This window comes from Frieseomelitta varia, unplaced genomic scaffold, assembly GCF_011392965.1.
Source record: "Frieseomelitta varia isolate USP_RPSP 00005682 unplaced genomic scaffold, Fvar_1.2 scaffold_883, whole genome shotgun sequence".
Lineage (NCBI taxonomy): Eukaryota > Metazoa > Arthropoda > Insecta > Hymenoptera > Apidae > Frieseomelitta > Frieseomelitta varia.
This window is the reverse complement of record NW_025110682.1, coordinates 266817-277542: the sequence shown is the minus strand read 5'-3', so window position 1 is coordinate 277542 and position 10726 is coordinate 266817. Positions and strand designations below refer to the sequence as shown.

The 10726-nt window shown below is 43.7% G+C and overlaps 1 long non-coding RNA gene across 1 annotated transcript; it reads right to left on the bottom strand.

Moving 5' to 3' along the window:
* Positions 1-562: 562 nt before the first annotated feature.
* LOC122536993 lies at positions 563-5849 on the bottom strand. Its single transcript, XR_006308525.1, has 3 exons — positions 5685-5849; positions 1671-1677; positions 563-572 (listed from the first exon to the last, which is right to left on the bottom strand). It is a non-coding gene; the product is annotated as an uncharacterized LOC122536993 (long non-coding RNA).
* Positions 5850-10726: the final 4877 nt, after the last annotated feature.

Genomic DNA, 10726 nt, shown 5'->3' with positions numbered 1-10726 from the left:
GACTTTTGTGATCTCTGTGTGAAATATCTTGTAATTTTTATACACGTCACAAACACGACTAATGTGTTCATGAAATTTCAAAATGTTTTATATAACCTATGTAATATAATCAAAAAAGTTTCTACAAGTGTGACGTTCATTCGTTTCTTTACTAGAAAAATTAGAATATGGACTACAAAAGTGTTACTCACTTAAACTGCAATAAAGTTCGAGTATTCCAGGTCTCGAGCAATGTAACCTGTGGACAAAAAAATTTATGATATTAAGAAGAAGAAGGACAAACAGTGAATAGATTCGACGAAAATAAATGAAAAATATTGTACGTCAGCTATACAGGATGTTACAGGATGGATGATGATGATTCCCCTCGCGAAAATAAGTCGAAGAAAAGGAATAACATTTTTTGGTTTGAAGGTTCGTTTTCGAGAAAATCGAGTTTGAATATGTGCAGGTAATATGTTAACGATTAGTTACATTACACTGTTGAAAGTGTCGGCCTTGCTGACCTGTACATAACCTCGCTCTTCTTATCAGTGAATCATGGACTGACGCCGCATCATTTCGTCGCTTTACTTGATCGAAAGCATTTACTATTCTTTCCTTTAGCTGTGAAACATTCTCACTAGTTTCAGCATACACTATTTCTTTAACAAGCTCCTAACGCTTTCACCATGTCAACGTATTCACGACTGCTGTAGCGAAACATTGTTACAAAACAACTTGATACAAACAGACTAACAATAAGAGCAGCTGGTAGCCCTATGACCAAAGACAGAATATAAACTTTACAGAAGACAGCGAAATGATCATACCACACACAACATTCAAACTCGATTTTCTCGTAAACAAACGAGACTTTTTTTCGACTTATTTTTGCACGTAGAATCATCACCTGTTCGGTGGTATCACGCATCCTGTATACGTACATTAACGACGTTCCATTCAAGTGAGTCCATCTAAATGTCTTTTCAAATTGTGACGCGTGACGATGTAAAAAATATCTTTCACCCAGCATGATGGTATCGTAAGATCAATACAACTGAATAATAAGACTATCTTTTCTCCAAGATCATTTCTTTCAGAATTTTCAAGATCATTGATGCTTTTCCTTTCCCGCCGTGTAGCTGATGGAACACCGGAAATGCCTGAAATACCTTTTCAATTAAGAATCCACCTCACCCCCCGACTCCCCTAAAACTCCTTCCGTGTGCAATCCGCAATCAGGCACGCGTCACGGGACGTCTCGCCCGCCCTTCTAATTACGCGTCAGGACGCGTGGGTGTGGGTCCTTCCTACAGGAGGGAGGGAGGGAGGGAGGGAGGGAGGGAGATGGGCAAGCAAGACAAAAAGGGATCGGCCGGTTCTTAGCCAGGCGAATGGCGGCGATTAATAAAAGCGGTAAAGTACGGGCGCGAAGCTACGAAGGATTTTCCAGTCACGTTCGCCACCGGCCGGAGTTAATTTACGAAATAAATAATATCTTCTTCTTGCACCGCTTCCGCGCTTCCGCCGTGGCGGCTGCGGGGTTGCAACGGCGGAAAGATACGGGCTGGGCAGGGTTGAACGTCCAGCCGGGAGGGGAGAGACTCATAAAGCTGCCTACGTGTCGAGCGTAATGAGAACCGGTGATTTTTCTTTCCGCGCCTTGCGAATGTAAAAGAAAAATGAACGTGCTACCTTCCTTCCTTCCTTCCTTCCTTCCTTCCTTCCTTTCTTCCTTCCTTCCTTTCTTCCTTCCTTCCTTTCTTTCTTCCTTCCTTTCCGCTCTCTGTCTCGACACCGCAGTGTATGCGACCGGCGTTCACCCGTTTACTCGCCAGTGGGTGGCTGCGTGGGTGGTCCAAGTTACCAGCTATAAGCTACGAGAATCAACCGTCGAGTCAATGACTTTCTTCCTCGTCACCCTTCCTCCCTCGATATTTTGTACGATTTTGCATATTAAACGCACGTTTCAATTTTTTATATAAATACGTAAATGGCCGTAACTTATTCTGGACGAGACACGGTGGTTTGCACACCTGTCAGGAAATACATCACGTGTTCCATATTTTGAAATTCCATTGTCAATTAAATAACAATTCGTTATGTTAGGAAGTATTTAACTAATTCATTCGTTAACAAGTCCCGATGTTCAGTTGGATTATTTTTAAAACTTGTTATATCGGTGAAATTAATAATTATTCATATTGTATATGAATTTTATTTAATATACGTAAATTTTGCGTAGACACTTGCTTTGTAACTAATCTGTATAAGAGTAGAACAAAGGAAAAAAATATAAGATGACTAAGATTTATTCTGTGTCACCTATGATTTCCATTCGTAAAATGATCTTACATTCTCACCGTGTAACAAAAACAACCAAGCCGCGAAATAATATAAAATCAGAAAATCAATTTTTATCAAAGGATGAACGAACTCGGGGACTTTGGAATCTGAAAAGAGACGCGTACGAGGCGGCGTATCAGCCCGGAGGCTTTCCTCGCCATCTAATACCCGGGGCATATACACGGGGCATCATTTTTATAGCGGCAATTTCATTTGAGCCTCGACTCATGCAGTGGTTTCTGATGAGCGGGGCTAAAGCAACCCTCTCTCCCGGCGTTACACCGCTGACGCGGGGGCATCGGCATCCTGCCGCTCCTTCCGCCCCCGCTGACGACGCCATCTTTTCATTAAAACGGTTCATCTGTGAGCCGCGTCGAGGCGCTGCCCTTCCGCCACGCGAAGGCGAAACGAACGAAAACGAGAGGGTTGGATAGGAAACGAGGGGAAGAAGGAGAGAAACGAGCGGAGTCTCCGACACTCGGAGGAACGACAAGGTTGGAGGGGGATGCCTTCGCTAAGTTTTCCTTCGTTTCATATCTCAACTTGCCTCCGTCGTCTCTCCTCGTCTCTCCTTCACCTTCTTCACCTCCCCGCGGCCTCTTCGAGGATTTCTTTTCTCCTTTTCTTTCCTCCAGCGCAACCCTCGGCTCCGCTGCTACGAGCTCTCCGCCATCCGGACCTGGCTAGGCGTGCTCTGATTAATGCCCCCGCTAATAACGTCTTCTCCCCGGAGAAAACTCACCCACACCACCTGCAGTCTCCGTCACGCTAGACCGTAGCGGACTTATGCGGAATTAAAAACACATCTCGCTGCTATGCCGAGTTATTGCGGACCAGGCATTGTCCTTCGGGTTCTCGCGTCCCTTCGACCTTTTTTTCTCTCGAGTTACGAACACGTTTGCGAACACAGAACGCGATCCTCTTGTTGTTGCGAGGATATTAGTAACGATTGCGTGATCGTTACGTTCGGTTGCTTGGTAGAACGTGTCACTTGAAGCGCTGACTGTTAACTGCGAATTGTTACCATTTCGTAGGAAATTGAAGAAAATACACAAATATTGTACAATGGAGAGAAAATGTATAAAATGTAGAAATTATGTGAAATCATGTATATCGTCATAGATATTTTTATTAGATCATAGTCATCTTTATAAACGCAGTAATCTTGCGTTTACTATTGTACAAGGCAGGAAATTCAGTTATCTGCGGATGCATTCGAGCATTTGTCAGAAATTTCAATGTGTACAACACGGTAGTTTGTACTTTGTACACCAAAGTAAAGTATCGTTATGACATTTAATTAACGAAACAAATTCAACTTCTATCTCTACAATTATATTTATAAATCGTAGTCTGATCGTTAAAACATTCCTTAATATTAATCTATGTCCTCGTTGTCTCTTTGATATTCTTCTTCACTAATAATCAAAATGAAATGTACACCGTGTCTCGTAACTGGGTACAATCGAGTAGAGAGTGATTCAAAAACGTAAAGGAAAAATAATGTTTTCTTAGAAGCATTCGTTCTCGAGAAAATTGAATTTGAAAATTTATCAAGTATTCTTGAATTTAGCTAATTCTCGACATGGCAGGAAAGAAGAGAAACTATTCTACTTGCGAAGATAAGTATAAAAAATAGTAGAATAAGATTTCCTTGCAAGATGCATCCTTGAAAAATTTTCAATTCCACACTTTTTGCACGTGGAACATTCTTGCGTCGATTGTTCACGCTTGTACGGCACGAAATGATCTAAAAGTGTATTTGATTTTTCTCGAAGACGAACGGCTTTGACGAGAAAACGTTATTCTTTCTCTTCGAGTCGTTCTTTCACGCAGAATCACCTGCTAATCGATCGTATCACCAGTTACGTACATCCTTTAAATTCAAATTCCATTCCTCCCGTCAGAGACTCAGCTTCTTGCCCGGCAGAGAAGTGTACGTAGTAACGTCTAACGCGCCTATATTCCCATAATTAAGCCTCGATTCGTCCCGTTGGCATTGGATCGGCGTGAGTCACGGTGCGTGCGTGACGCGCAAGCCAAGAATCGTTTCCACACCGTCTCTCATTTATATTTCGCTGATTGCCGTTATTCCTTCCGATTCATTAAGTTCGGCCGCATCCGCCGACGTGCCCCTTATCGGCCGCCCCCGGCTGCCACGATACCATGCGGCACAGGGCAGAGTGGCGAGTGGCGGGACAGAAACGAATAGCCACGTAGAAAATAATGTACGTAACTTAATTACCGATAGAGGCGGCCGGGAATAAAGGAATAAATGACGGTGAAGAGATATACGCGCCAAGAGGCCCCGCGCCACCAGCAGCTAACGCTTAATGCTGGAATTGATGCCCGGCGATTCGCCGGATGTAAATAATAACGACGATCTTAGTTAATTAGAGGCGAGTTTGCGCGGCGATAAATCGTGCGGTCGCGTTCGAATATTTTTCCTGACGTGCTTGATTGTCGGGTGTTCCTGAAACGAATATATGCGAACGTGCTTCCCTCGCACGATTCTATTGCCGATTAATTGACAAAAGTCAAGTCGTGTTTGTGTCTCATCGACCTAGACGAACATCGGCGCAATTTACGTGCAAAATTTACGAACGAATTGACGAGCTTTAATGTACACAATTTCAATTGGGTCTTTTTACGTGCAGGAAACACGAGGGAAACTGTGGCTGAGTGTCGTGCAAAAATTAATTTCCAAAGTAGAGAATTTACAGGCGTTTTAGTTAAATTAAACACTACAGTAGTATATAATTGCAACTATATATTATCGTCTCAATTATATTACAGTTATTAACGGAATAAAAATTTCTGCAGTTTCTTCTGTTCTTGCTGCCAAAACTTCAGCATCGGTTCCGTTTCTTTAACGAATCTCGCACGACGAATAAAAATGGAGAATCCACCACGCGAAGAGAGCCAGCCTCCGAGGTTAATCATCGGGAGGTCGAGAGAGCGATCCGTAGATCGCCTGGGATTCCTCGGAATAAAATAATCTACACGGCATTTCGAGCGGAGGCAGACAGAGGGATAAACGAGTGGTGGAGGGGAAGACAGAGGGGGGAGGGAGGGGGCCGCTTTGGCCCGATATAATCACGGGTCGCAATCGGGATCGGCGCTGTTATTACTGTCCGTCCGTGAAAAATGGTTTCCCCAAACAAATTTCTGGGAGAAAAGGGGAGGCCGATTAGGCGCGTTTGCTTCACGTCGTTGTCTCGTCATAATTATCGTGTTACGTTGTACGCCATTGGCCCCGGCCAATTATGACGGAACTGGTCGTGGCTTCGAGCGAGTTTCATCGTGCTGTGTGTACACGCATGTGCGTGTCTGCGCGTGTGTATGTATACCGGTACCTTTTTCTACGAGCGTGGCTTTCCCAAGTTCGGGGATAGATCCACAGAGAGCATACGGACCTTTTGTTAACCAGCCCTTCCCGAGGATATTTCGGAAACCCGACGACTGTTGTACAAATCCGTCCGGCGGTGTATACTTTAGAGCGCCGCGTCGTCGCGAGTATACAAATCATTTTACTGGCCTGTAGTTTTTTCTTCTTCTTCTTCTTCTTCTTCTTTCTCCAGGAGAGCCATCGTCAGGAAAACGATAAAAGTCGCCGACTGCCTCGGAAGAGGAGTGGCTCCGGAGAGGTATAGCAGTCTCGGTGGTAGTAGCCGGCCGATGCGAGCGAGAGGGCTTGTTATTAAGTCAGGACGTGTAGCAACTACAATGAGAGAGGAATTATGTTTGTTCCCGCTGGGCGACGTCCGCGGGTTCCGCTCGGCCACGGGACTCTGCCTCTGACCGGATCGATCCTCGATCAATCGATCGTTAACCACCTTTCGAGCCTTCGCTTTCGAACTTTAACGCTGTTTAGCCCGCGCTCGAGTGTCACGTGTCCAAGCACAGACAGCTCGGAATAATCAGTTTACTCGTTGGTGGTCCAAAGAATGTAACTGTCGAAAGATACATGTCGATAAAGGTATCAAACTTGGCTACGAAGCTCCGAAATTTTGGTGCGCTCAGAGGGCTGACCTCGGTTAACTCGAGCCAACCTTGTGTACAGGATGTTTCCAATTTGACGATACAACTGGAAAGGGGATGATTCTATATGAAAGAATGAGTTCAGTCTATCTATTTTGTAAACTGTCCTCTGAGATAAACACCAGGAAAAACAATCAGACAACGGTTACTTGTCTTGCAAGTGACGTACGAAAATATGCAAACTATCGAAAATTGCGTATTTATTAGAGACTCGCTGTTAACGAATCAAGAATCTCCCCTATTTTTCAACTTGATCTCTGAAAGAAACCTCTGTGTAACAATAAAAAAATTCAGACAAGAGAAAAAAAAGAGCTACTCCGTCTCTCTCTGAAAAAGAGAGTCGAATCTTCTATTCCTATCGAAAACCAATAATACACGCCGCGTGGACGCGCGTACGTGGCGCGATGGAACGGTAACGACCGATCGTAGCGACGGCGAGGTGAGGCGAGGCCCCGGCTGCCGTGGTGATTCAAGACGATCCCGCTTATTAAGTGGAGGCGAGTCCAGGGACGTGGAGGCCTGTGTATTATGGTCCCGCGCCGAGTGGCGGACGAGAAGATGGAGATAGGTGGGTACAAACGCCGAGCTGGCTCTCTCTCCTCTCGAATCGCTCCACAAACCGCTATTATTTATATTAAGTTTAATGCAACTACGTGACTGAATCCTCGTGGGCCGGCTGCCCCGCGCTGCCGCCAGACCCCCGTGTATCATTAGTATACGCCTATTATTGCATTACTCCGTGCTCCGAAGCGACGTGTAGCCCAACGTTGCGGCCGGTACGGTATATTACAACTAGAGATGGGATCGAGTGCCTCACAAGTGGGTTCGAACTCTTTGGTCGTCGGACTCGAACACTTTCCAACTATACTCGAGCCCTGCTTCTCCTACACGTGATTCGACTTTCAAATAAATGTTGCGTCTTTCTGTTCTCTTTCGTAATTTCGTTGCGTCAGTCTTTAAATGATAATCGTTCTTTAATAAAATTGCTTCGAAGCAATGTGCAGCCTAACTTGATAATGAAGGAGGAAGATCAACGCTGTGAAACAATTAAAAATACGTCGTTTAGTTTCGAGGAATCTCCCAATGTTACAGGTGGATGACAGAAATTTCGTCGATCGACATATTGATTTGCATGACTTTCATTCTTCGCGTCGTCAACCTGTCAATCGTCAATCGTCATCAGTACCCTATCACATCTGGTGTTCGTATATAGGAAGTCGTCAGAAAATTTCAATACTGACCAAGAATAATGTGAAGACGTCTAGTCGAGAAAAAAATATTTCCAACGACGAGTTATCTTTTCATCCACCGATTGAAAGAGCACACGGAGCACGGATTTCATCGGTCAAATTCCAGCCATAATTTCCATGCAGCCAAACGAACATGCACAAAGGCCTCGGAGCGTGGCTGCGAGCCGACGCGAATTCCATCAGCGGATGCTGCTCCTTTTACGAATTAATTTCACGCTGGCTGTAAGAGAGGGGCCGTGGAAAGTCTCCGTGCACCCGAAAAGGGAAGCAATCAACTGTTTCTCCTCTCTCTCTTTCACTCTCTCTCCCGTACTCACGCGAACAACGCTTTATTAGGTGCAAATTGCACGGTTCTCGGTCGTCCTTCCGCAATCGAGACGCGCTCGTTGCGCTCTCGTTTCGACGGCGCGCGTTTCCGCTCGCCGCGATCATTTGAATTCGCGAATCATGCGAATTAGAGAGATAATGGTCGTGCGCGCGACCGGCTGGCTACACGTGTTACAGGCGTAGCTCGCGTTAAGATACGTATCTTTATGCAAATATGCCGTGGCACATCTCTCGGTTCGATCTCTTCATACATACATCCCCTGATCACCATGGACGGTCAATGAAAAAGCAATTGTATGGAGAACGAAATCGTCCCGCTTAACGAACGCTGGGTTGTTAAATCCGCTCTGGCTGTAATTCCTCGCACGGGAATTAACAAAGTAGGTATGGAAATTAGCGTGGAAAATTACGTTCGACACGAAACTCCCCTGTGAAAGCAGGGTGTGGAAGAGTTGGTAGCGAGAGGAGCGGAAGGAACGTGAATTCAATTGGCTTCGATGGATTTATGTACCTCCGTTTCACATGCGTTCTGTGATGCATTGTTTAGTTTCATGCGATCTGATTTAATCGAGTAATTTTGGAATTCTAGATTTGTTAATCACTCGAGCGATCGTCAAAGTCATCACGATTCATAGCTGATGACTGTCTTTTTCTTACTGCATGTCAGATTCATGGACAACTTGCATGTTGTAATTTTTTATAATAAAACATCTTGTAATTTTTTAGAATTATGTCAGTAAATTACAAAATGTTCCAGTATAATACAAATAATATATTCACAAATGTTTAAATTCCCGTATAATTTATTATAGATCCTCTTTCTAAAAAGTTCGCCTCTATCCAACGAAGCGCTATTAAACAAACCTCGTATATATCCAATGTACGTATGTGTTGAAGACTTTCAGAAATGAACTGAGATTGGAACGCCCAATTACTAACTTATATACGCTCGATAAGTAGCGAGCCCCGTCAGTACATCTTCCTGGCGATCCTCGTTTCCTTGGGGTGTCGTTTGTATTTCTCGTGAATCGAGCATAGTTACAGGGTACGTAGCAATGGGTAACCGATGATGCGTTATCTGGACACGAAGCCGCGTGATTTTATCCGCGCGCGTCCGACTTTCAGCCCGATAATAACCCCGGATCTGCTACGCTAGATTCAAGATATCACGCTCCCTTGGACAGGGTCGCGATCAGATCGGTCATCGTCGCGCGTAACGCCGAGCCACACGGTTGCATGTTCACCCACGGTGAACAATGCTTTCCGTCCTCTCGATTCCTCGAAACTGCCTTCAGTAAACCACGATATGAACCTCGAGGCCCTTGCGGTTTACACCTGCACGTGTTCCACGATTAAAGAGTTCACCAGTTCCAGTCGCTACACGCATCTGCAGAATTTAAGGAGGTACGCTACGACGCGACGTAAAGATCCGACGCGAGAGATTCGTTGGTCGATAATAAACGTTGTCGGAATATTCAGGTGTCGGGTCAGTTCTTCAGACAAGTGAGCGACTTTTGTTTCCGATCAGAAAGGCGTATCTCGTTTAATTACCCTCGATGCCTGTGTATGGATACGTTCGTGTTCGAGTAGCCTCCGATAATTTGATCGTGAATTTTTTGAAATCGAGATAAAAGTGAAAATTTGGAGAGCTTGAGATGTAGAAAAGCTAGATTTTATTTAACACAAATAGAGCTAATACGAAATATTTTATTCCCATTTTAAACTTTTTAATTTCTTTCTCGGAAAGAAATCCATAATTACCACTATCGACAAAATTTCACCCCGTGTTAATTTTTTTGCTCTATATCATCATCCCATAATGCGAAATCATTGCGTTGCTGTTTTTCATTTGATGAATATTAAACATAGTAATAAAATCTCTTCCTTTCGTCGCCGGCTTTTAACCACTTACCGATGAATTTAAAAAAGAAGGCGAATTGTTGTATACGGTTTGGTCACTCGTTATGGTCCGTGAATCAGTTACTAGCGCAAGAGGTTAAGAAATTCGAGATTCATGAACCGATATATTCGAAATCACTCGTACCGTGCGTGTCTTTAATCGAAGTCATTATTTCTATGCTTCTAGCAGTCTCGGAAAGGGACGCGAATATATTTAAATAGAAATAGAGAAGAGTATATAAAACATGGGTATTTGTAAATTAAAATTTAGAACCAAACTATTTACGATAGACACACACGTGGCACAATAGAACCAATATCGAACGGTTCTTTTCACAAATTTCAAACTACTTATCAATGAGAAAGTATTTTTACTATTATCGAACAGTGAACGTACAAATACCTACAATATACATAATCACAGTCAATGATTCATCGACTGAAGAATTTGAAAAATCATAAATCGTAAAATAATTCAGTAAATCATACGTATAAATAAATATTTATGGATTTAAATATACAAATACATGTAAGCTATCGTGTATATTAAAGATCACACGGATTAAGATTCGGATTCAACAAGAGATCTCCACTTACCATTCGGCGTTCCTCCGCATCCCTTCGACGGAGTTCAGAAGACGAGTGGACGAATGGCACGGTGGATCGCCTGCGAAACAAAATGGAAATTTAATGTAAAAGCGTTTAAATTGGAGCGTTGGCTACGAGGGTGTTTGTGTAATCGAGTGACTCAGACGTGAATAGAGTTTGTAATTGGGTTGATTTACGTTAATAATGAATTTCCCTTGCTTCGCAATATCTATCAGCCGCTCGATTACATAAACACCCTCGATTTCTCAGAATGTAGAGACAATAACGTAGTG